Raw genomic sequence first — 27,545 nt, 5'->3', positions numbered from 1 at the left:
ATGAAATCAGACGTTGTTGAACTGAAAGTAATGATAAAAGGCACAATTCCGGGGGGACTTGCCACCGCCCAGAAGCCACACCCAAGTGAGCTCAATGACTTCAGGCCGATCAGAATGATAATGACTTTATTTTTCAGGGGCGTTGAAGGTAGGTGTGTCTTGAGGTGTGCACACTCCGGGAGCTCTGATATAAATTAATAGAACGTTGAAAAGTTTGGGTAGAGGCCATTCATTGACTCACTAGACATTGCGTTGTATTTTTTTTACAGACAGGATGAGGGTGTTTTTTCTTCCTTCCTTTCTTCATTTACTTGGACTAACTGTCCTGGCTGACTGTCAAGGTAAAAACATCAAATTAAATTATGCAGGAGAGGCACTTGACACTTTTCCGCATGTCTGTGTATCTCAAAATAGTCGTTATATCAGAACAAGATCTTTGGGCAATAGGGGAGCGCGGGGCACAAAGTAACACTTTTTGGTTATGGCTAAATAATTCTAAAATCATTTGAGTTTCACTAGTTATACTTTTTAACAAGCAACATACATATCTCTGTTACACATATGCACTGGAAGTTTGTTTGTAGGAGCTACTGTTATTTTACAATTCCACCGAGAGTGGCGATAGGTGAAATGTTACAACCTGCCCCATATGCGGGGTTAGTTGTAACACTCATCCCAAAGGCTGTTTTTAATTAAATTAATTCAATAAATGTATCTGAATGTGTATGATAGAATAGGATCTGACTATTTATGATACATAAGTCATGAACTAACAACAGACGTGTGTCGAAAATTGACTTTATTTTCTATACGGAGAAATAACATGAGAAATATGCGCCAATGGAAGCTAAGAGTCTAACCAAGGTCAATCCTGCCAAGAAAAGCCCTCAAACCTGAAAACACATGAGGCAAAATGCAAAACATCACAAAAACTAACTAAACTAACACTAATACGCGCATATGTTTGTATTGCAACATCGTTATACAGTATGAGTGGCTTAGTTGTAACAGCGCGTTACAACTAACCCCGCTGGGTCACGTTTGTTATAAGATAAGCTAGCTCCTGCTATGAGTTGGCTACATGTTTCAAAACGGTGTTCATTTTTAGCCTACAAGACGGTTATTAAGATGATACAAGATTGGAGTCAGTGAGCTGCACCCACAACTCAGTAATGGAAAGACAAGTACCACCTAGACATTTACGTTGATGTCTTCAAAAGGCGTTTTGCTGCAGATCTACGTGGAAACACGTCCATACTGACTGAACATTTGTGGAACACCGTCTCATAGTAGTGTGATTAACTGACCAATAGCATGCCTCGATGAACCCCCTGCAAATAGGGAAAAAGTCCGTGTTACATTTAACCCCGCGTTACTTTGTGCCCCGCGCTCCCCTACCCGGAAGAATGCGCCTTTACTTTGGAGTTCGCGAGGTAGAAAACGAGAGAAATAGTGTTTAAAATGTCTATTTAAATTGTAGCCTAATATAATGCACTGTTGTGCATTTTAAATCAGAAATAAGAATGTGAGGAGGTTGCTATTAACTTTAAAGATTGCATCTACAATCGAAACTATCTACATGCAAATTGAATATCCTTATCCGGTCTATGGATGTCTGCTTTAGTTGACAGCACGGTCACTATTTAATCGGTAAAGTTGAGGAACTGGTATCTGTTAATGTTCGTGCAAATAGGCGGATTCATGTCCCTTGCAGTTTGCAACTGCGAGGTACAGGTCATGGCAGGCGCCCCACAGAACGGTTTCATTTTGAGAGGTAGATCCATGCTCTGGCTCCCCCTCTGCGATGCGTTCGTCCCCCAGTTTCATGCGCCAGTTTCATGAGCTTTTATGACAAAACCGTAACTGTGGTAGTTAACAAACTACATCCTAATAGAAAACTGTTAACTTTCCTGGTATCAAATGACAAATGGTATCAGTTAGACCTATAACACAACATAAATTGTGCTGGGCTGGCGACCCAAATACATTTTCCTGCGACCCACCCGTGGGTCGCGACCCAGACTTTGGGAAACACTGATCTAGATAGATAGATCCTGCTTTGAACACGGTAGTGTTGCATTTTGAGCACCATCAGCGTGAAAAGTTGCAATGACTACTGAAAAGATACGTTTTAATGCGCATCCGAGAGTTTGGGGAAATTCTCGCATGTTGCGCATTCGTCAGCATAGTAAAGCTGTTTCTGTATTTCTAAAAAAAATGTTGTAGGCTACGTTGCGTTGCAGACAAATGGGTCCATAACACTGTGGACGTTAATTCCGATGTAAACAGCAAATAACTCAAATCGTTATATTGTATTGTTGTATTATATTATATATAGTCGTTATATCAGAACAAGAGGCGTTTGGGCAATACCCGGAAGAATGCGCCTTTACTTTGGAGTTCGCGAGGTAGAAAACGAGAGAAATAGTGTTTAAAATGTCTATTTAAATTGTAGCCTAATATAATGCACTGTTGTGCATTTTAAATCAGAAATAAGAATGTGAGGAGGTTGCTATTAACTTTAAAGATTGCATCTACAATCGAAACTATCTACATGCAAATTGAATATCCTTATCCGGTCTATGGATGTCTGCTTTAGTTGACAGCACGGTCACTAGATTTTAATCGGTAAAGTTGAGGAACTGGTATCTGTTAATGTTCGTGCAAATAGGCGGATTCATGTCCCTTGCAGTTTGCAACTGCGAGGTACAGGTCATGGCAGGCGCCCCACAGAACGGTTTCATTTTGAGAGGTAGATCCATGTTCTGGCTCCCCCTCTGCGTTCGTCCCCCAGTTTCATGCGCCAGTTTCATGAGCTTTTATGACAAAACCGTAACTGTGGTAGTTAACAAACTACATCCTAATAGAAAACTGTTAACTTTCCTGGTATCAAATGACAAATGGTATCAGTTAGACCTATAACACAACATAAATTGTGCTGGGCTGGCGACCCAAATAAATTCTCCTGCGACCCACCCTTGGGTCGCGACCCAGACTTTGGGAAACACTGGTTTACACATAGACAGTAAAGGCCGGGTTACATGACGGATGTGGATGTCTTGTTAGCCTGCCATGAGCTTCGGTTCGGTTCGCTAGGCAAAACATTAACAAAAAAGTTCGTTTTGGTGCACTGATGACAGTCAGGATCATTTCTAACTAGCCAGCTAGTATTGCTCAGTGCATGTCTATAACCATAGACAACATGCTTTACTTGGTTCCTGGATAATTTCGGTGAATATTCTTAAAGTGAGATGAACATTAAACGTCACTGTGTTCGGTGGGTTGCTAACTAAGCTAATCACCTACTAGCCAGCTAGTTACAGCTGTTGAACAATCTCAATAGAATTTTCGTGACGTTAATCCTTTTCAATGCAGTATCCCTTAACGTTTTTCCTTAACTAAAGAAACAATTTAAGGTATTCTGTGCAACACCCTTAAATAAACCCCTTACCTAAGGAGAAATTAAGCCTTAAGGGTCATACTTTATGGGGAAAACTTATGGTGTTTTGTGTTTACCCCATAGGGGTTTACCCTCACTATGACTCGCAGTGGCACCATTGTGCGTGTGAAAAAAGTCCCGTCTGAAACACTGTCGCGCGGCGCAGCGTTCCAAACGTTGTGTAATCAAATACACCGGTATGGCGGTATATAAAAAAATCATATCATAACGAAAATATACACCGGTATACGGTGTGAACCGGTATACCGCCCAGCACTACAAACAATCAAGAGGATGCCTTCTTGTATGTTATTTCTGCAACAGTGATACTGCAAACGTGTTGATAGCCTATTGTTGATTTATATGCTGTAGCCTAGCCTACAGAAAACACTTGATGTGATGTGATATAATGATAACTTGTATGCCTACAATGGTTTATTAAACATCATAGTTATTTATTTAGTCAGTCATCATGTTCATGTTAAGGACACCTAAACGATAGCCATAAACCAAAATTTTGCGCAATATCTGCCGTGATTTCCTATGCGTGAGTCACGAGCTCCTTCCAGCTGACTCTGGCAGATCTCGTGGACAGTCAGTCGCGATCGATTATTTAATAAATAAATGTGAATTATGAATAATAATAAAAAGCTTCTACCTAATGTGACTATTTTTTCCATGAACTGTAAAAGAAAACATGTTTTTTCCAGCTGTATTCTCCATAAAGAGTAAAGTAAATTATGTACTTATTTCCGAAATTGACGTCACTTCCTGGACTCGTCTCTCATGACTTAACCCCTACTGGACCTAGTTGCATGCACTCACTGCAACCTGCTGCCAATGGTGAAACTTTGCGGGGGTTACTGCGCTGATGTAGCCTAGAAATGTAGAAGCACCCTAGCAGCGGCAAATTAATTTGCTCAGCCTGTACGTCTAGTACCAAACCATAGGGATATCTATTGGCTGACGCCGTGGACGTCATCCAATCACAGCACTCTATTTTGTTAGAGAGTCTTAAGGCGGGCTTAACAGGATAACGACAGTCCTGCGACGGTGAACAACAAGGAAGGTGGCTATGGCGAACGAAGAGTGGTTGTCGAAGAGTAGTAGTAGTAGCTCTGGAAATTCACAATTTCGTCGCTGTTTAAAAAAAAAAAAACATAGTCCAGTATTTCTTTTGAAATTGAAATGAAGTTGTATGGACTGGACTATGTTTTTTTTTCTTTTTTTTTTTTCTTTAAACGGCGACGAAATTGTGAATTTCCAGAGCACACTTGGCAATCGACTCCTACGGACTTTCCCCTAAAGATGGCAACATTTCCGGAAAGGTACTGGCTTGATAAAATTCATTCTGGACTCTATCCGACCACATAAAGACCTCGGGATACTTCGGTTTAGCTTTAGGGACCCTCTACTCACTACCACGTAAGTGTAATGTTGTTTGGAACTGTAGAAGAGGTATAAACATAGCATTTTGTAGTGGCGAAATAATATGCCCTTCTCACTCCCACGCTAACGAGTTTTGACTAAAAACGGTAAAATCGAACTTTATCAAAACACATCCGAATGACATGATTTTGATGTCAACTCAACGTATGTACTCCCAATCATCCGTAAATTGATCTAAAGTGCATTTTACTCCGGATAATTCCTTTAAGAGAAATTAGTGAAATTCAAACTTTTCTAGAGAGAAAATATGGTACCCAGCCAAACGTGTGCATAGCTGAAAGAAGGGTTAAAATAGCCGCCTGTGGGGCATATGACCATATGATTTTTGTACAGCCACAGCATATTCTGTGTTATAGCTATGAACACATAACCTGACCCTCGCCAGATGAATTTCGCTCCGCCTAGCTCCACTCATCCATCTGGAACTGATCCATTGAAGTGTTGCTTCAGAAGGCTGGGCCTAATCAAAAAATGCTTGCATATGATTGAATAAGCCACTTGTCCGTCATCTATTGACGTGCTACTTCAACCACTCACATCGAAGCCAACCCGTGACGCTGATAACAGTCTCAAGGTCGCTTCTCCACTACGTCACATCTATGAAACTCCCGCCCTGCGTCCTGATTGGCTGAACCATAAAGTTGGTTGCAGAAATCACTCTCAATAGGCGAGTTCGACTTGCGGCAGATCTGACTTGATGTGATGCATGCTGGGTTGAACACAATGCATACTGGGATGGACGCAATGCTTGCTGGTTAGAAATTCTGTCCGACTTCTGTCAGCCGGGGAGGGACTTACCACCGTGACACCATGTCACATGGCCTTAAAATATCGCGGGAGTCTTAAACGTCCCACATACTTGACGCACCCGACCTGTAGCGTGACAATGTGACGTCACAGAAGCGCCGTAACCATTTATACTCGCGCGTGGTGGTCGCGACACTACTTGCAATATTCTCCTGAACAGAGGTGTCGCTGTTGTGAAAAGACTAACGTTAACTACTTACACAGCAGAAGAAGCTGCAGTAAGAAACACCAGTAGCTAGCCTCTGTGATGGTACTTCAGACTTTGGTTGCTACTATTCACAACTACCATCCTCATTATCATGTAGTTTCCAAGGTGTGTGCACAGGTAGATAGATGGATATATAGATGGATATATAGATAGGTACTTTATCATCCCGAGGGAAATTTTAATAATTTAAACAGTTTAGTTAGCTGGCTAGCTAGCTAGCAGCTGGCTGTTTGTGTAATTTCCTGAAGTGGAAAGAGATTTTGTTCAGGCCTTAATAGATATCCTTGTTTGAAAATAAATCGTTTCTATTCTTTCCTCTTAATTCCATGTGTTGCAACTCTCACTGGTAACTTTGTTAATTTATCCAGCAAACTATTAAAAATTCACGACTGTAACAAAACACTGCAACTCGCTTGCCCTCAAACTAGTCCATCTTCCTGTTTCCGCCTTGAGTGGTGCGCTACCGTGTGCTACACGGCCAAAACCCTGGCGCGCCAGAGAGATCTACGTCATTTTGACGTCACATTGTCGAGCTACCGGTCGGGTGCGTCAGGTATGTAGAAGCCATTAAACGTCCCACATACTCGACGCACCCGACCTGTAGCGCGACAATGTGATGTCACAGGAACGCCGTACCTATTTATACTCGCGCGTGGCGGAAGCGACACTACTTGCCGTCTTCTCATGAACAGAGGTGTCTCAACTGAGCAAAAGCTACCGATTTTGCTAGTCCAACAATACGCAGTAGAAGAAGAAGATGGCAGAACTGACAAATGTCAACACTGGCTAGGATGATAATGCACACACTGGATGATGAAGAAGAGCTGCTTTTTAGCCTGCTTGCAAAGAAACGAAGAAAAAGAAGGTGGAATGTTCGTCCTTTGCATCACGCCAGACATTTATATGGTGAGTTCAATCGCGTCGTGAAACCAATGAGGATGATAGACGAAGAGAAGCACTTTGAGTACTTCAGAATGTCAGCACACCGATTCGATGACCTACTTCATCGGATCAAGCCTTTCATTCACCATAAAAGATCTCATCTTAACCCTGTAAGCTTACAAGAGAGACTTGCCGTCACTCTGAGAGTATTGGCATCCGGTTCCAGTCAGAATGCAGTTGCTATCTCTTACAAGCTAGGGACGTCAACTGTATCCAGCATAGTTTCCGAACTGTGTACAGCAATCTGCCGGGGATTGAGAGATGACTTCGTATCATTTCCTAAAGGGGATGAATGGAAAGACATTTCGCGAGACTTTTGGAGAATGTGGAATTTTCCAAATTGCTTGGGGTGCATCGATGGAAAGCATGTCACAATCAAAGCCCCAGGGAATGCTGGGAGTGACTACTTTAATTACAAGGGTGCAAATTCCATCGTGCTTATGGCCGTGTGTGACGCGAGATATCGTTTCACCATGGTGGATGTCGGTGCTTTCGGCCGTGAGAGTGATGGGGGGATTTTCCAAAGCAGTGAGTTTGGCGCTGGTCTTATGCAGAACACCCTTCAACTGCCACAGCCTGCATACTTGCCAGGGACCAACATCAACCTGCCCCATGTGTTCCTTGGAGATGCTGCTTTCCCTCTACATGTGAACTTGATGCGGCCATATCCAGGTGTCAATCTGGATGATGCCAGGAAAGTGTACAACTACCGCCTTTCAAGGGCCCGCAGGATCATTGAGAACAGTTTTGGCCTCTTGACTGCACGCTGGAGGATTTTCCAGAAACCCATTGAGTTCCCACCCGACAAAGTTGTGGATGTTGTGAAGGCATGCGTTGCTCTTCACAACATGCTCGCACACACAGATGCTGCTCACACTCCAGCATGCAGATACATCCCACCAACCTTCGTAGATACCACATCACCTTCAGGTGAAGTTCAGCCACGTGAATGGAGGAGGGTTGTTGCAGATGACACTAACATGAGAGCTGTAGCCAGAGTGTCTACAGCACATGCATCCCGCGCTGCAAGTGCAGTGAGAGAGGACCTCAAGACATTCTTTCAGACACAGCAAGGACGTGTTCCCTGGCAGGACAGAGTCATTCGGAGAGGTTGCCTGAACTGATCTGATCTTGATCTGTGTAGAATACTGTAATACAGTTGTAATAAAACTGATAAAAACCCTTGTGTCTATAATTTCTCTATAATTATTCTACACCACTGGCACACATTAGCACCTGTTCCTGGGCCAGCCATCAACATTCCAGAGTGTATGGCAACAGTTATCATATGAATAATGTTCTCATGTGCACCTGGCTGCCTATTATTCTACACCACTGGCACACATTAGCACCTGTTCCTGGGCCAGCCATCAACATTCCAGTGTATGGCAGCAGTTATCAATAGTGTTCTCATGTGCACCTGGCTGTCAATGCGTTGTCCTTCACTGGTTATACTGACTATGCCTATACTATTCCTATGTTAATGACTTAATAATTCCCTGTTTTATAACTTAATGCCGTTTTAACCCTAACCACTTACATAAAACCAAGGTTTATTAACGAATAGATTAACAATAACAGTATAATAAGTAAACAGTATAATACGTAAATAAGATAAATAAGATAAGATAAAAAGAATATAGGCCCTAATAGTTAATAGTTTTTAGTCGTGTCTTGTTGTTAGGGCCTATATTCTTTTTATCTTATCTTATTTATGTTATTTACGTATTATACTGTTTACTTATTATACTGTTATTGTTAATCTATTCGTTAATAAACCTTGGTTTTATGTAAGTGGTGTCTGCTGTTGTGGTCGAAGATGAGTGAAAAACGACAATACGATTAGGCTATGTTTAACGATAAGATATGTGCTAAAAGTAAAAAAATGTGCTAAAAGTAGGCTAAAAACTAATTTAGCCATGGCAATAAGGTGCATTTAAATGTACATCATTCTAGCAAATGTGCATCGTTGCATCAGCGCGGGTGCTTCCGTGCATGGTCTAGGATAACCTGAAGCACGTTCTGCTTCAGCTGGTCAACAGTCAACGGGTCAACAGTTTCCATCAGCTCCGCACAGACTTTGGCAAAACCTGCCAGAGGTGGTTGCTGTGACACTGCAACGACATGGTTTGCAAGCTGCACACATCTGTCCTGTCTCTCTTGGAACTCAGCCCACATCTTCTCCCTGTGGTTCTTCAGCTGCTCCAGGTGCGCTGCCACCAGGGAGTCGTTGCCTAGCATCCGTCTCTTCCTCTTTCTTGAGGCACTTGAGGATGAGGATGCCGGCTTCCGGTGGCGCAAGAGAGCGAGATGGACGTGTAGTGGTGTGCTCTTCACAGTCGGTTTTTAAAAAATACCTCTTAACGCTAGAAAAAGCATTTGAATCATCTAAACTCGAGTATGAAAGGAGGGAGAAACCAAAAAAGTCTAAAGAACGATAAGAAAATGAGTAAAATTCAAGTAGACTCTGATGTGAATGTTGCACATGGCGAAGATGGCAATGGAGAAGCAGCCTCAGGTAAAGCTACTGAAGCTAACGTTACTGTTAACCAGAACACACTGCTTGAAAGTCTGGCGCTACTATCCAAAGAGCTTAAGGACTTTAAACAAGATATGAGACAGGACCTGAGTGAATTTAAAAATGATCATGATGGTCATGAGAACTATGAAGGATGCCCTCGTTGAATTCAAAGGCGAAGTTCTGCGAGAGTTGCAGAGTCAAAACGCAAATATTACTGAGGCTCAAACGCGGATAGCAGACCTGGAATCAGCTTGCTTGGAAATGAAAGATTCACTGCTAACAGTCGTGAAACGGAATTCGGAGATGCAGGACAAGTTAGTGGATTTGGAGAGTCGCTCTAGAAGAAATAACATCCGAATCTATGGCGTACCAGAGGATGAGGATGCCACCTCTGTCGGCACTTGGGAGATGGGGGAAATTGGGATGGCGAGGGGTGGAGAGGTTGATCGGCACGGTGTGGAGGATCTCACCGAGTCGGTGGATTCTGTACCCGACTCAAACTGTGACAGAGAACCACACAGCTGTGAAGCCTCGGGCGCTTGGCAACGCATCGAGGAGTCGGTCGCTGTGCTGCACGTCTGGATTGATGTAAAAACAACAATGTTAATAATATAGCCTATAGGCCACGTCAAATTCAACATTTATGTTTAAAAAAACATATAATTTAAACGGTTAGGCTATTCAAAGTTTGCTTCCGGCAGGAGCGAATTGATTGAACAAGGAATAATTAATAAAAAAATAAATAAACATGCTTACCTGAATGTTTGTTTCTGTCGGCCGGTGCTTCACAAAATTGGCAAGCCATGACAGTTCGTCAAGAATTGGTGCAGGTCTGTATCCTCCTGCAGCACCACTTCTTGCAGCTGCCTGCGACCTCTTTTTTGCTTTTCCAAAGCGGTCGCGGAGGTTCTTCCAAATCTTTCTACAGTGTGGCTCATCTCTTCCAACATTCATGGCGATTTCTCGCCATGAATTCTGGCACCTCTGGGCATCTCTGTGTTCCTTCATTGAAGGATCATAGAGATGCCTGTAGAGGCACACTTGCTCAGACAGCTTTCCCTCGAACTCGTCCATCTTCCTGTTTCCGCTTTGTCGCGCTCGTCTGAAAAAAATGAGTGGTGCGCTACCTCGCGCTACCCGGGTTAAATCCTGGCGCGCCAGCAAGATCTACGTCATTTTGACGTCACGTTGTCGCGCTACCGGTCGGGTGCGTCAGGTATGTAGCAGCCATTAGAGTTTTTAACGCGGCCGTGCATGCACATGAGAAACACATACAGAAACACATACAGAATATTTCGCGAAAATCTTCGAGACTTACACTTCGGTGTAAGAAGTCCAACCAATATTTATACCACTCGCTAACTGTCTATATGTCATTCATGGTTACCCTGCACACTCATCTCTCCCATGCTGATTTTTATGAAGGCTAGCCTTTTTAATCTTAATTCATATTTGTCTTATTCAGGCGTTACAGAACTTTCATGGTCACAAATAAAAAAAAATGACAATTTAGTTTGTTTGTTTGTTCTTAAATTAACGCAGGCCTAGGCTAGAATGGAGCAAAGCCTCCTGGGAATGGGGAATGTGTTTCTGGTTTATTTCTTTTACTGTCTATGGGTTTATCCAATGAACCGACTACAGGTCAAGCCTATTTACAGAAATGTAGGGGGATAAATGAGCGGCCCCTCGTCTAATGGCATGACCCTACAAGCGATCAAGTTCGTGGAAAACTTTTACTGTCTATGGGAAAACTACAGGATTTTTGACAGTCGACCGATTTGCATGGTTGTTTGCTGTTTTACACATGGATGGAAGGCAGAGAGAAAGGTTAGTGGAGCTAAAGCATTGACGTTATTGCTAGGCAGAAACTAGCACAAGCTAGTCTTATGTTGATATGCATGACTAATTAATGGGCCACTCAGGCTGATAAATGGTTTGTGGAACTCGTTGGACTGTCTATGTAGCCTAAGGGGCCGTGCACAAGACGCCGGTTTTTGTGAAACCGGTGAGGTTTTGTTAACGGTTACGCCTTGCATGTTCACGACGCCGGCAGTTTAGGAGACTGAAACCGATAGCTTTTGAACCCGGCTTCCGAAGTGGGAACTTTTGAAACCGCCGGCTAACTTTCGCCGTGTAGACGCCTGTAGGTGCAAAGCCGGGCAACTTAATGACGACATAGCCCCACCTCTCAATTCAGCCACGGCACTCGACCTGACATGTTGACATTTATTTATCATATTAAAATGTTTTTCTTTCCCCTGTCATGATTTATGTGCACAATGTAGCCTATCAGCCTTTAGTGGCTAAGTTAGAAGCACACGTTAGCTTAACTTAGCTTAACATTAGCTTACTGCATGTTAGTGTTTTCTACAGTGGTGCTCAGACCTAATGCAATGCGTAGGCTAAGCATTTGAAATTTCACATAGCAGTCACATACCTTGAAAATGAACTTTATTAGTTTAACAGTTGAATTGAAAACCGAATTGTCTGTAGTCTCTTTATTTCATGCGACTGCTTAACCAGAGCACTTTGACATTCTCTGGCTTAACGAACTGTTTCAACAATGTTTTCTTCTACGCGATTCACACAAAATTGTCGTGAAGCTTCTGCACAGCGGCGCCATCGACTGGTCTGGCATATGCACTACAGCACATTTAGCCGGTTACACGGTTGTGTTTCTTTTACTGTCTATGGTTGTGGCTAGACAACAGGCGAGTTCGACTTGCGGCAGATCTGTGCAGATCTGACTTGATGTGATGCATGCTGGGTTGAACACAATGCATACTGGGATGGACGCAATGCATACTGGCAGAGCCCTTCTAAGGAGAGCCTCCCCACTCTCTATTAATCCCATACAAACCGAATTTGGCTGCAGTTCACCAGAGTTCACCTAGATGGCGATCGCGGGCGAGTCCAAAATACATGGGGTCCTATGGAGCTACATGGCTACATTTGTTGTTTTCACCTATTTAACAACTGAAACCCTCAGATTTCATTTTATTTTTCACAAAATGGATATGGATTTTCAATCAAAAGTGAAATAATCCGGGAGTCATGTCCTTTCGTTTTCTTACAGGTTGGGTCGTTGCATTGATGCTATGCTACGCTATGATCATGCTAATAAATGACGTCATTGGCACGTTTGAAAGGCTTTTTAGAACAATTAAGTGACTTTAAAAAATATGATACTCAACCAAGTGTATTGTCTTTGCCTCCCCTTTCGAATACAATATTCAAATTACTTGAAAAAAAATTATATCCCAAAAAAAAGTGGATTTTGAGGGGTACAGCTCCATAGACCTCCATTCATTCTGGACTCGCCCGTGAGCGCCCCTAGATGCAGTACCACACCGGAAGAGTTCCGAGAGTGAAGGTTCTCTCCTTATTAGACATTCTCTGATACTGGTTAGAAATTCTGTCTGACTTCTGTCAGCCGGGGAGGGACTTACCACCGTGACACCATGTCACATGGCCTTAAAATATCGCGGGAGTCTTAGCCTGCAGACAGATCTTGCAGTTGCCTTCCACGAGCTGCACGAGCTGAAACACGCCCTCATGACGTCAGTTCAAAGACGTGATAGGGCCATTTGGGAGGAATGTCCTCATGACGATTATGACTGGAGGCTCATGCTGCTTCCTTATGTTGGAATATGCGAAAATAAACAGAAATCGAAGGGATACCTTCTTATACGTGATTTCTGCAACAATGGTAGGCTAGCCTACTGAAAACGTTTGGATATTCTGTTATTTTCTGCTGTTGGCTAAATAGATAGACACACATATAGGGGAAACACTTGATATTGAATGTATGTGCTACAATGCAGGCCTGTTAACTGTATGACAACAGTGGTTTATTTAAACGACATTATAAGAATTTATTTCGTCAGTCATCATGCTCATTTTAATGAGTAAGAATGAAAGTTCTGCTGTGTTTATTGCAAACAACATTCCGCGATGTCTCCCGCGAGTCACGTCAGGCAGACTGTAGCCTGTCTGTCCGGGATGAGCTGCCCTCTGTTGTAGCTCCTCCCGGCTAGGCTCTGAAGATCACGTTTACGTAGTAAGCCAGACCAAGTCAGACTCAGCCAAAGTCAAACAAGCCTTTTCTGTCCGGGATGAGCTGCCCTCTGTTGTAGCTCCTCCCGGCTAGCCTCTGAAGATCACGTTTACGTAGTAAGCCAGACCAAGTCAGACTCAGCCGAAGCCGAACAAGCCTAACGTGTTTTTCTTTGCTAACAAACTGACCAATACAGGACGAGACAATGGACGAGCAAGTGCAATGCAATATGGGTAATAGCCGAGAACTACTAGCCTGTCGCACGCATACACAGTAAAAGAAATGGACGAACAGACTCCGTCGTTTTCAATGGGAGGGCACTGAGTCAAATAGAACGATTTTTCAGTTGGTCCCCCCAGTACTGCGCAGACTCACACTTAACTTTGTGACGTTAGCCATCGAACTGAATCTTGTAACTCTGATAGATACACAGAAATTCTTCTCACACTTCCTTCGCCTTCAAAGTCATCAAAGTTAAACATTTATTTATGTATTATTATTAATATCATCCTCACCAAGTCGTGTTAATGTTGAAGCTACCATACATGATCATCTTCAAAATCAGTCATGCTAAAACAAAACAAAAAAGTTATAGCCTTGAAGCTAATCTTCTTTCCACTTTTCCGAGCTACGGTCAATCCATCGAAAACCTCTGAAATGATTAGTGCCGTTTTTTAAAAAAATTAGGTTTACTTTTTTATTATTATAAGGTTGCCTCTGTGTAATGCTTTACCTTAACATACGGTCGTGTATGCTAGGTTTTGCTTATGAGTTACCGTCATAGACAGTAAGGTGGACTGAGCTTCTTATCCAAACAATACGGTTATCTCCCTACGGCGCGAAAGAGAGATTACGTCAAAGCTAGCTTCCCTCCGACCGAACAAGCTAACCATTCTTCTTACGGGTAACCAACGTTACGGACGAGGTAACGGAGTCTGTTTTGCCTTTGTAGTGTTTATGTAGATTACACAGAAGCTACAATATCGGCACAGGATATATGTTATATGAAGTTATGGTATTTCAAAAAAATCCTAGAATAAATGGACTTCTATGGGAGTTAGCAGAGAGGTGGTACCTCCAGCCTACGTCGATTCTTCTACTTCCGGGAATTCGCCTGCCCCCTTGGTCGCACGTTTTGAGGAACCTGGTTTTACGTGCAACCTGCACGTCTGAAGGATGAGACCGGGCTGGGCTAGATGGGATACAGCTAAGAACGGAAGTTACGTAACAGATAGTGAAATCTCGCCGCTCAGGACAGGAAGTAGGAAGCGATCGTGGATATTCCAAAGGAAACAAGAAAAATAGCTATTTTGCGAACATTAACATCACTTTTATGTTATAAATTCATGTTAGAAATACTATTACAAAATAAATAGTTTAGTTATGATCACGGGTGTCCCAAAGAAGTATAATATATATGGACACGTAAGTTTAAGTTTACCCTGCGTTACGAGAACTTATAATTAAAGACGATCTAAAGACGTCTCAGCCATGGATATCCATGTCATAAATGAAAACTATTTTTAAAACTATTTTTATGGATCGTTGTGAAAGAGTTGCTTCAATTGCGTAACGAACACTGTCATTTCCCTTTGGGGATGGACCATAACTTGCTGTGATGGAGCTGCTAACGATTGGACTGAGATCGTAACTTTTGAAACCTGGCATGCAATATCTACTTCTGCACGGAGACTCGACTGCATCTGTAGAGAACACAACATGTAGGCTTACATATATGTGCAATGTATTGGCAGTACCAGAGGTGGGACCAAGTCACTGTTTGGGAAGTCACAAGTAAGTCCCAAGTCTTAGCAGTCAAGTCCAAGTCAAGTCCCAAGTAAAGACAGAGAAGGCCAAGTCGAGTCCAAGTCGAAGTCACCTTAAAGCCAAGTCGAGTCCAAGTCCAAGTCCCAATCTTTTTCAAGTCCTGAACAAGTCATCATGTACTCTTCACTCGATAATGTCATTATAAGACTATCGATCATAATTTTAACATATCAAACAGTATTTTCTTATAAATACAGATAAAAAATATGTTCAATTTTTCTGTCTTGTTTCTGAATTGTATTAGCACGGAAGGCACCACTGTGACCCTAAAGTTGGTAAAGTGCCTTGATTAGTGAGGCATATGAGCATGAGCTATGTGGATGCCTGAAAGCAGTGCTTGAGTGGATGTCAGTTACAGTATGTCAAAATTTTCCTTTAATCACAATGAGACTTAATATTTCAATAAAACAATGTTTAATCTGCATTATAAAAGCATTTGTAAAAGTCAACTTGAACAACAGCGTCCGACATCTGTGCACAACTTGAACATCTGTGCAAGAGAAATCAGTACAGTTGAGAGGAAACTATGGGTACAGTCATCAGGAAAATGAAAAGTGAAAAAAGTATTTGTATGCGCGCATGCATGTGTGAAAATAAGGAGATGTCTGATAAAATTGAAAGATGAATAGAACAGCATTTGTAAAGTCAACTTGGACAACAGTGTGTCCGACATCTGTGCACAACTACAACATCTGTGCAACTGTGTACGGTTGAGAGGAAAATACAGTGATCAGGAAACTGAAATTATTTTTTTCTCTGGTTTTGTCTCCAAATGTAAAGGTGTGTGTGTGTGTGAGTGTGTGTGAGAGATCGAGAGATAGATAGAGAGAAAGAGATAGAGAGATGTGTGTGTGTAAAAAAATTCTCAGGTGTTGTGTCCAAAATGTGTGTGTGTGAGAGAGTGATTGTGTGTGTGTGTGTGTGAGTGAGAGAGAGAGAGAGCTAACATGTGGCGATCAGAAGGTTGTTTTTCCCCCAGTGTTGCCTCCAAATGTAAGATGTGTGTGTGTGTGAGAGGGGGGGGGGGTGATGTCTGATGAGCTCAAGATGAATTGCATTTGCAAAAAATCAACCTAGATAACAGTGTGTCTGACATCTGTGACCGATGGGGACGCATTATAATACCTCCATGGCTGAACACGCGCTCTACAGGGGCGCTAGAAGCAGGAACAGCCAAGACTCTCATGGCCACAGGGAACAATGATGGAAGGTTACTCTTATTCGTTGCCCAAAAGAGTAGGGCATTCTGTCCTTCACATCTATCGAGATAGTGACTGAGCTGTAGTGCAGGACTGTCAACAAAATCTTTCTTGGGTCTTTTGCGGTATGCTGCAAACAGGCCCTCATCTTGGTCAGTGGAATCATCTTCATGTTCTTCTTCCACAAACGCCTCAGCCCGATAGAACTCTGCAGCATCCTTTAAAATCTGATCTGAAAAACATTTGAGATAGATATTGAAGAGCAAATGTTATAATTCATGGAATATAGTGCCATCATATCAGTTATCAAATCATGAATACACATTGAACTATAGAAGGGATGCACCGATTGCTATTTTTGGGCTGGAGATGCAATAATGACAGGACAGGTTAGCACTGTCTGTGTGCGTAGCCGGTAGCCAACCTAAAATATAGGCTTACCCTTCACTTTATCAGCCACTTCCTCTTTCACATCCGGTGTGACCATCAAATGGGGCTCCACCCATTGGAGGTTGAAGACGGGATCCAAAGCAGCTGCTTTTAGATAAACTGGATGAGATTGATCAAGACTGCCATGATTCCGTCTTGATTGTTGTCCATTCCCACATTGACAAAGATTCCAAGAAATCTTTTTTTCAAAGAAGCTTGGAGTGCCTTGACAAGGCCTCTCAGGAATGTCACTTCAGATTTCAGTCTCTCCAAGTGATGATTTAGAGACAGAACCGAGGGTAAAACAAAACTGATGGTCACCACGTTTTCTCCCTGTGTCAAATCGGTTGCCTCCCCAAAAGGCTTCAGGATATCCAAAAGCTCTGTCATCAGATTCCACTCTCTTGCCGAAAAGGACAGTTCCTTGTGCCCCACGCTTTCCAGTACCTGACACAGCTTTGTTTTGTCATACTGCAGGGCCGTCTTAACCTGTCTGAGTTGTGAATTCCAACGGGTTTTCACAGCGGTAGGAATACCCCCTCGCACCCCAAACTCGGCCTCAAATGCATCCTTGAAAGTTGAGCTGGTATGCAGCAATGCACTAACTTTGGTGAGCTTTGCGAGAGTTGAAGCCGTCGCTTTGGTTTCCCTTAAGCCATCCCCCACCACAAGCTGTAGAGAGTGTGCAAAACACTGCAAGCGTGTTTGCTTGGCCATGGCTTCATTTACATTCTCCATGTCCTCTGAAGAGAGGTCATACCAGAGCTCAGGGTCATCAATTGGCTCATCTTCATCCTCGGTCTCATCCACCTCGCTGGGGAAGCACACAGTAAAAGCCTTTTTCATGTTTGCAGCGTTGTCACAAAGTATGAAATCTAACTTTCCCCTGATGCCGTAATCTTTGCAGATAGTTTTAAAAAGCTCACAAATTCTTTCGGCCGTATGTGGGCCTTTAAAGCGATCACAGGAGAGGAGATTGGACCTTAACTGTATGCCGCCCTGCTCTTGTTTTTCTATATAATGAACAGTTACCCCAAGGAAGCCCCTCATTTTTCTGTCCGACCAAATGTCCACTGTGACTGAAACATGGTCAGTCTTACTTAGCTGTGTCTTCAGGCACATACGTGTGTCCTCAGCAATGTTTTCCACTTTGGAAGTAAGTGTTCTGCGGCATACTGGAACATATTTGCCATCAACCACTGACAAAAACTGCCGAAAAAAATTTGTTCTCTACTATTGACAGGGGCATGTTGCATCCAATGACCAGGTCTGCCAGTATTGAATTTGTGATGGCTTTTTGTTGTGGGTGGGCAGCATTGTATTGAGTGCCTTTTGCGCTTGAAAAAGCAGAAATCAACGGCTGCTGTGGATCACTTGCGATGCTTTTAGTCGTCATGTATTCTTCAAATCTGTATGAGATAAACACATTTACATTAATATGTTTACTTATCATACAAATACCCTAACTGCCTCTAGGGGGTGTGTGACATGAAAGGGTAATGGTGAATCTATGATATTATATTTTACTAATAAATAAACAAATAACTAATTAATACATTATTTCAAATGGGGTTTTTCATGATATTACAAATAAAGGAAATCATTTGTAAGCTGATAATTAAAACTCCAGAATGCTGGTCAAACAGAAAATGTACTTCATAAATGTGTAAGTAACAATAGCTACAATTTACACAAAAGCATTCCATGAAATGGCTTAGCTGGGAATTCTTATTTTGAGTTTAACAACAGGCAGTGAGGTTTATGTGGAATCGTTACCACATTAATCTTCTAAGTCCAAATCAATGATTTTACAATACTAGACCTGCACTGCTAGATGTTACATGTCAACATATCTTTTTTGCAGGGATGCAAAACTTATGTATGGACCTAAAATTAAATACATTTACACCAAGCATATTATTTCCACCATGCTACATTTTAACGTTGGACCACCACACAGAGCATGCACATTTTTAAACTGTTTTAAAATCTCTACTCTGGTCTTGGTAGCTAGCTAGCGAGACAGTTACGACCATTATTACACCATGCTAACATCAACTTACTTGTCTTTATGGAGCCTCAAGTGGCGGACAAAGTTGGAGGTTGTTGCTTCTCCGTCTGAAATGTTGGCTCCACATGTTTTGCATGTTGCAGTGCGTTTTTTATCCTTCACAGAGTAGTCTTTGAAGGCAAATGTAATTACCCTAGGTACCGACATCTTCAACATCAACTCTTCTGTCGACTGACGAGGTTCTTCGTTGATTTTGAAACAGTCAATGTTTGAGTGACATCTAGTGGATATGACAGTAGGAAAAGCCCGACCTTTGTCCAATTGCCCAAATTTTGGTGTCCTGCACATTAACAGTATCTAGGCTACATTGTTAAATGTATTCTTACTCCTGTTTAATCTGTACAAAACGGATAGACAGATAGATAGGCCTACATGTTACTCAGCACAGTTGTACATATATATTGTTTTCCCAAATTGCAGCGTCCTCTCACTGTAGGCTAATTTGGCTGATGGCATAGGTCACAGATAAACAGACAAACAATTTATTAGGCTGTCTGCCAGTGGCAACTTATAAGTGAAGCCAAAGGAATGGTTAATGATAGCCTAATGGTGACGTGGTGTAGAGGAATCGTTAGGCTAGACCTACATGAATTGCTGCGGTTTTTATATAGGCCTACCTATGTTGATTGTGTCGCCTACATTTTCAGCGTGATTAAATGACAGTGTAATGAAATCACAGTGACTGGTTAAATTATAGTTTTTATGTAAAAAAAAAAAACTATCCTTGGCCTACTGCGGACGTAGCCCAGAGCAGTTAAGCTGACTGACTCTGACGTTCCTGGTCCAGATTGACCACGGTAACACAGAAAAAAAAAATAGTCTATCTATAGGCCTACGAACATTATCAGATCAAGATATGTCGGGTGGCAAAATAAGACAATCTTGGCCGTGATCGGTGTGTGATTTATTTCGTTTCTCATGCAGGGCGGACTACTAGCTCTCGATTAGGTTTCTCTTCCACGCCGCCTACAGCCTCACCCAGGCAGCCAGGCTCTGCCTGCTGTCTCCGCTATTATTTATTTATTTTCGTCGCGGAAGTGATGGCGTTTCTGGGGTGTCTGGTCCAAGATCAGGAAATGTAGTTTTTGACTCGAGACATGTCAAGTCATTACAAGTCAAAGAGGCAAAGTCCGAGTCAAGTCTCGAGTGAATAGTATTCAAGTCCAAGTCGAGTCGCAAGTCATGCCGAATTTTATCAAGTCAAGTCTGAAGTCATTAAAATCATGACTCGAGTCTGACTCGAGTCCAAGTCATGTGACTCGAGTCCACATGTCTGGGCAGTACCATTATGAATCATATAGATATATGCAGTGAACAGAATATATTATAATAAAAACTGAATAAATATGGTATGAACCATATGGACATATATGTACAGTACAGTTATGTGCAGTGTGGTAACAGTACCACTGTAGTGCAGAAACATAAACATCAGAGACTTGCTTCTACAGCTACATAGGATAAGAGTTAGAGAGTCACAATATGTCCAATATGATTTCATTTAATTTTAGGGGGGTGGGGTTTGTGATTTTCACATACAAACAAAGCATTCTGGTGCATTCTGACAAAATAATAAAGACAAAATAGAACATTTCCTGTGTTGGTAACTTTACTCATAAATCTATCTACAGTCAAGTATGCATTTAGAAAAATACAATAAAATATCAATATAATATAATACATTTTATGTGTGGTTGTTTAAGACACACTGAAGGCATGATGCCACCATAGGTTTGCAGAGAACTATATACAATATGCACACTGAAGGCATGATGCCACCATACAGTAGGTTTGCAGATACTATATACAATATGCACACTGAAGGAATGATGCCACCATAGGTTTGCAGAGAACTATATACAATATGTACACTGAAGGCATGATGCCACCATAGGTTTGCAGAGAACTATATACAATATGCACACTTGAAAGGGGTGGGGTGGTGGTGTGGGGGGGTTGTGAGGGCCGCTGAAAAAAAGTGTCCATCCTCACAGGAAGGGGTGGGGTGGTGGTGGTGTGGGGTTGTGAGGGCCGCTGAAAACCAGTGTCCATCCTCACAGGAAGGGGTGGGGTGGGGTGGTGGTGTGGGGTTGTGAGGGCCGCTGCAAACCAGTGTCCATCCTCACAGGAAGGGGTGGGGTGGTGGTGTGGGGTTGTGAGGGCCGCTGCAAACCAGTGTCCATCCTCACAGAAAAGAGTTACAGTTAATCTGCAGCCTTACGGTACCGATCCACTTGCACGACACTTCATTTTGTCGTGTCGCATAGATGTCGCGCTGCCTCCCCACATTCAGTCGTGTGTGGGTGTTTTGTTTAAAATGTCAGTTACCAGCTCATACTCAGTTCGTTTTAACGTATCTTAAGTGTTTTTCCACAAATGGACCACAATTTTAGGCATGTACTTAACAGTATACAACACATTAATAGCCTAAACAAACTATGCAAGCCATTTCGAAATCTTGCTTTATTTAAACTACTCAAAGCAATCTCAAATCCTCACCAGAAACACCAACAGTCAATATATTCATCCAAATCCTAGTTTCGTTTGTTTTATGGACTACTTGGTGGTCGTGGAAGAGATCGTTAAAACATTATTTGTCTTGTAAGTGGAACCAAAGTTTCACAGGCACAGTTGTGGTAGAACAAAGGACCTACAAACTCGTCCTTTCATTGGAGAGTCGCCTCGTGTTCAACGGATTCATTTGCATAAAGCTGGGCATCGGCCAGCTTTTTGACGCGCGACATTATTTCAAATGCAGCGCTGCCTTCCCGGAATGCTTTGCGGGCGCGTTAAAGTCGCTTGACGTCACCCATAGGACTAGAGTGGAATGCGACACGACAAAAAGAAGTGTCGTGCAAGTGGATCGGTACCGTTAGGCACTGGTTAGCAGAAGGTGTCCACTACAAACCAACAAACCCCACTTCTAAAAAAACACAAACACACTCGCGCACTCCCCGGGAAAACAGGAGATTCTGTCAATCTGAATTTTAAGTTTTTAAGTTGCTTACATAATAACATTGGCCTTTATATGACACATTATATGACACAGGAGAGAGAGGGAGACGCGCGCGCACACACACACACAAATTCGCGCATACAATGCTAAGCTAACAGCTAGACTATAGATTTAAAAATGGACATTTTTTTTAGCTGAACTCACCGTCCTGACCAAAACTGCGGTCTTTAGTTAAGACTGTAAACTTAGTCATGGTTTCTTCCTCGTAATCACTGAGGTACTTCTCAAAACTCTTGTACGACGAGAAGAAAGCTGCCATCGTTATAGTAACGGTACCGATCCACTTGCACGACACTTCATTTTGTCGTGTCGCATAGATGTCGCGCTGCCTCCCCACATTCAGTCGTGTGTGGGCGTTTTGTTTAAAATGTCAGTTACCAGCTCATACATACAGTTCGTTTTAACGTATCTTAAGTGTTTTTCCACAAATGGACCACAATTTTAGGCATGTACTTAACAGTATACAACACATTAATAGCCTAAACAAACTATGCAAGCCATTTCGAAATCTTGTTTTATTTAAACTACTCAAAGCAATCTCAAATCCTCACCAGAAACACCAACAGTCAATATATTCATCCAAATCCTAGTTTCGTTTGTTTTATGGACTACTAGGTGGTCGTGGAAGAGATCGTTAAAACATTATTTGTCTTGTAAGCGGAACCAAAGTTTTACAGGCACCGTTGTGGTAGAACAAAGGACCTACAAACTCGTCCTTTCATTGGAGAGTTGCCTCGCGTTCAACGGATTCATTTGCATAAAGCTGGGCATCGGCCAGCTTTTTGACGCACGACATTATTTCAAATGCAGCGCTGCCTTCCTGGAATGCTTTGCGGGCGCGTTAAAGTCGCTTGACGTCACCCATAGGACTAGAGTGGAATGCGACACGACAAAAAGAAGTGTCGTGCAAGTGGAACACCAGAGCCCGTCCGTCCGTAAAACGGGCTCTGGTATCGTCGAGATTTTGCGATATTTCACTGTCTGTTATGTAACTTCCGTTCTTAGCTGTATCCCATCTAGCCACAACCCGGTTACGGTTACACCTCTGTGTGTACACGCGAGGTTTTTTCTTGCCGGAGTCATTAAAGGTGTGAAAGCGGTAAGAGAAAATCCACCCGGCGGTGTCGTGTAAACGGCCTCTAAGCCTTTATAGGCCTACTTTAATCTACCTATTCAAAGTGCCTGGTTTTTCAATTATTTAATTACCTGTGTTATTAGGTTGACAGGCTAGGCCTTTTTTAAATTTATACAGGCAACTATTGGAGTGCTATGATACCCAGATATGTCCTTGCATGATGCTTGAAATTTCCATCCACCCACAACGCTGTTTTTATACTGCACTTAAATATCTAGTTCCTTACACATTTATTGAAAGTGCCTGGTTTGTGGTTGATAGGCTTGTTGTATTGCATTATCACTACATAGCCTACATAGCCTATTAGTATTTTAAATTGACATATATTTTGACATATATTTTGTTTTTGCTATTGATGTGTGTACGTGTTTGGGGGGGGGGGGAAGGGGGGCCGGTGCCGTCAGAATTTTCCCGGTGGATTTTAGTGCCCCACTCCGCCCCTGACCACACCCACACATATTGAGATTGTCTCTCCTTCTCAGAGGCTGAAATCAGACGCCTTTGGAGCTCTTCACTCCCCTGGAGGCACTTCAGACGCACACATACAAACCCACTCCTCACCTGTCACCTCTCTTTCTCAACACACACCCACACACACACACTCACACTCATGCAGGCATGCACGCACATACGAGAGGTAGACAGAGAGAGAGAGAGCCTTTCATAATCCCCACTAACTTTTGGCACAGAAAGAATTTGCTGAAAGTGATGAATAATGGATTGCTGATTAGAGAAAACCAGTTATTAGAGAAAAAAAGAACGATTAGAGAACACTCTAATCTGCTAAGACACTGCCTCTGCTAAGACAATTATTTAACGAAGTCTCTCAGTCATCATCAACGGGAGTGGTCCTAACACGGACCCTTGCTACACCGCTGCCTGTGTGTTCAGGGGCTGGTGGCCAGAGTGGGTGGAGGGGTGGGGGAGACTGATTTGAATTTCTATGGAAGTAGGGTGGGGTGCGGTGGGATATTAACAACCACGCATATTTAGTTTGTTTATTATTGCGCTTCTCAAATAGGTTAGCTCTTCTCAAAGTTGTAACAAAAGAAAAGACTTGGATCTGTTTTTGGCAAAGGTATTATATTCTGGGGGCCAATAATTGTTTTGGAAAAACAAAATATATTTGTATTGATTTGTTTGCTTTATTGAAAGGTTGTTTTTCTCTTATTGTTTTCAAAAACCTAGGACTGTCAGGTAAACCACCAAAATAATATTTGTTCTACCTCTTTTTACCCAACTTTACCAGGGGTGCCAATTATACATTTACATGTATTAATTCAGCACACTTTTCATCCAAAGTGACTTACATAATTCTAAGCAACTTGTGGTTAAGTGTCTTGCTCAAGGGCACAACAGTGGAAGCTGAGAATTATTGTGGATGGTGCTGTAATTAGTTAGTAGCTCATTTACCAGTGTTCTTGTTTCCATGCAGGTGAGAATTACCCTGGGAATCTCTGGGAGTTCTCGCTAGGTGAGAATGTGGCTTTAAAAGGGAAAGCCACTCTGTCTGACCTTTATGGACATGGCATTGCATACAATGCCATTGATGGAAATCGTGATGGCATATATGATCATGGCTCCTGTGCTCATACAAAAGTTCATCTCAGCCCTTGGTGGAGAGTGGATTTGCTCCAAAAATATAAAATCTTCTCTGTGATAATCACCACCGATGTTAGTGTTCCAGAGAGACTGGATGGGGCTGAAATCCGAATAGGAAATTCTCTCGTTGACAATGGTGTCAACAACCCCAGGTAAGTAGTGCATCTAAAATTCTGACATGATCATAACATGCACAGTACATTGAGACACACATTGGTATTGCCATCTATCATACTGTGATCTTCAGCATATGTTATGTTTGCAATATCTGCAGTTTCCCTCACTAGACTACTTTAAATATTGTTGCTGAAAACAATGGTTGAGTGCTGTAGTTTACATGCAGTGTGTTAGTTATCAAATATTGTAGTTTTATTTATCAACTCTCGTTTTTCAGGTGTGACATAATCTCGTCTATTCCTGCTGGGTTTTCCGTGACCTATGAGTGCAATGGGATGGAGGGACGCTATGTTACTGTGGTGATTCCTGGACGTATAGAGCATCTAATACTATGTGAAGTGGAGGTATATGGATTGCCACTGTCATCCACATTTTTTAGTAACAACTAGTACAACTAGTTTTCACAATGGGTTCAGTAGTTGTATTATCATCTTTAATTTTTTAAATGTTCCTCTCTGTTGTGTAGTGCTGAATTAAAAGCTTTCCATTGAAAAATCACTCTGTTGAAGGAGTTTTACTTAACATTCTCTTGCAGGAAACGTTTCACTCTACTGACTTTATTTTTCATGGAAGGAGAACAAATTATTTTGTCCCAGACCTGCAATACAAAAATGAAACCTGCAGAACACAGCAGAAATACTACGCCTATGTTATGTGGTAGGCTTAAGCCTATGTTATGGTTATGTTATGTGGTAGGCTAAAGCCTAGGTTATGTTATGGTTATGTTATGTGGTAGGCTAAAGCCTAGGCTATGTTATGGTTATGTTATGTGGCCAAAGCCTAGGTTAGTACTGAGGTTGTAAGCATGCTACTCCAAGTCCAAAAATATATATAGGCCTAAATCTCAGTATTTATCACCTGAAAATGTGAATCAAATGTAAGAAAAACAACTGCAGACACCCACATATTGGTGAGTAATAATATGATGAGTGGTCTACAGATATATTGCCACACTACATAACGGTGTTGCCTGTAGGCAACCTATTTTGCCTTGTTTAAATAAAATGAGACATCCCTTTCCTTCCCATGCGTTGAGTGCCAAAAACGTAATATTACGTTTTTAGCTTTTTTTTTAAATTACGAAACTAGAAACTCTAACACACCTTATATGTGATTTTGGGAACTCGGTGATGAATGGAAATGAAATATATGATGATCGTGAAACTCATGAAAACGCACAATCTGGACATTTTATCATAACTCGGTTGCCGCTTTGGGTCGAATCAGTGACGCATGCACGTCAGGTCAAAACCAGGCCATTTTCGTGGGTCTATCACTAGGTGGCAGTCTCGCCAGGTCTCGCTGATCACTTCCCGGAACGTTTACACAAGTAAGTAACAGGCAACACTTCATATTTCATGAAAGACGTTATATCTCCATTTCTAGAAAAAAACAGCGATTTTGATGAAAACTAGCCTCTGTTTAGCTTGGGATTTGTCAGGAACAGAGGCATGTAGAAATACACGGTTTGCACCCACCGAGAGCTTAAAGTCTCACCTGAGAGCTTAAAGTCTCGCCTTTTAATCGAGCTACTGTATTTGTTCATTAACCTGACCCTAGCCAGATGAATTTCGTTCCGCTTAGCTCCGCCTAGCTTCACTCACATCCATCTGGGACCTCTTCCATTGAGAGTGATTTCTGCAACCAACTTTATGGTTCAGCCAATCAGGACGCAGGGCGGGAGTTTCATAGATGTGACGTAGTGGAGAAGCGACCTTGAGACTGTTATCAGCGTCACGGGTTGGCTTCGATGTGAGTGGTTGAAGTAGCACGTCAATAGATGACGGACAAGTGGCTTATTCAATCATATGCAAGCATTTTTTGATTAGGCCCAGCCTTCTGAAGCAACACTTCAATGGATCGGTTCCAGATGGATGAGTGGAGCTAGGCGGAGCGAAATTCATCTGGCGAGGGTCAGGTTATGTGTTCATAGCTATAACACAGAATATGCTGTGGCTGTACAAAAATCATCAACAATGGTCTAGATTGCTGGCACTCTAGGACAAAGCTCCCGAAAACAGCTTGGCATTCAATGAGTTAAGAACTGGACAACTCAATACTAACCAATGAAAATGCCAAAATGGTCATATGCCCCACAGGCGGCTATTTTAACCCTTCTTTCAGCTATGCACACGTTTGGCTGGGTACCATATTTTCTCTCTAGAAAAGTTCGAATTTCACTAATTTCTCTTAAAGGAATTATCCGGAGTAAATTGCACTTTAAATCAATTTATGGATGATTGGGAGTACATACGTTGAGTTGACATCAAAATCATGTCATTCGGATGTGTTTTGAGAAAGTTCGATTTTACCGTTTTTAGTCAAAACTCGTTAGCGTGGAAGTGAGAAGGGCATATTATTTCGCCGCTACAAAACGCTATGTTCACGCTATGTTCTCTGTAGAACCTCTTCTACAGTTCCAAACAACATTACACTTACGTGGTAGTGAGTAGAGGGTCCCTAAAGCCAAACCGAAGAAAAAACGAAAAAAAAAAAAAAAAAATAGTCCAGTCCATACAACTTCATTTCAATTTCAAAAGAAATACTGGACTATGTTTTTTTTTTCTTTCTTTTTTTAAACGGCGACGAAATTGTGAATTTCCATAGCTACTACTACTACTCTTCGACAACCACTCTTCGTTCGCCATAGCCACCTTCCTTGTTGT

General features: G+C 42.1%; 1 long non-coding RNA gene across 1 annotated transcript; it reads left to right on the top strand.

The window, feature by feature from the left end:
- Positions 1 to 219: 219 nt before the first annotated feature.
- Positions 220 to 25,377, top strand: LOC143140529 (uncharacterized). Its single transcript, XR_012990658.1, has 3 exons — positions 220 to 341; positions 24,536 to 24,854; positions 25,097 to 25,377. It is a non-coding gene; the product is annotated as an uncharacterized LOC143140529 (long non-coding RNA).
- Positions 25,378 to 27,545: the final 2,168 nt, after the last annotated feature.

Source organism: Alosa pseudoharengus, unplaced genomic scaffold (assembly GCF_046254945.1).
Source record: "Alosa pseudoharengus isolate Yale_2024_CS ecotype anadromous, Long Island Sound unplaced genomic scaffold, YU_APseudo_1.1 YU_APseudo_1.1_scf_23, whole genome shotgun sequence".
Classification (NCBI taxonomy): Eukaryota; Metazoa; Chordata; class Actinopteri; order Clupeiformes; family Clupeidae; genus Alosa; species Alosa pseudoharengus.
The sequence above is the reverse complement of the archived record's forward strand: the minus strand, read 5'-3'. Positions and strand labels throughout refer to the sequence as shown.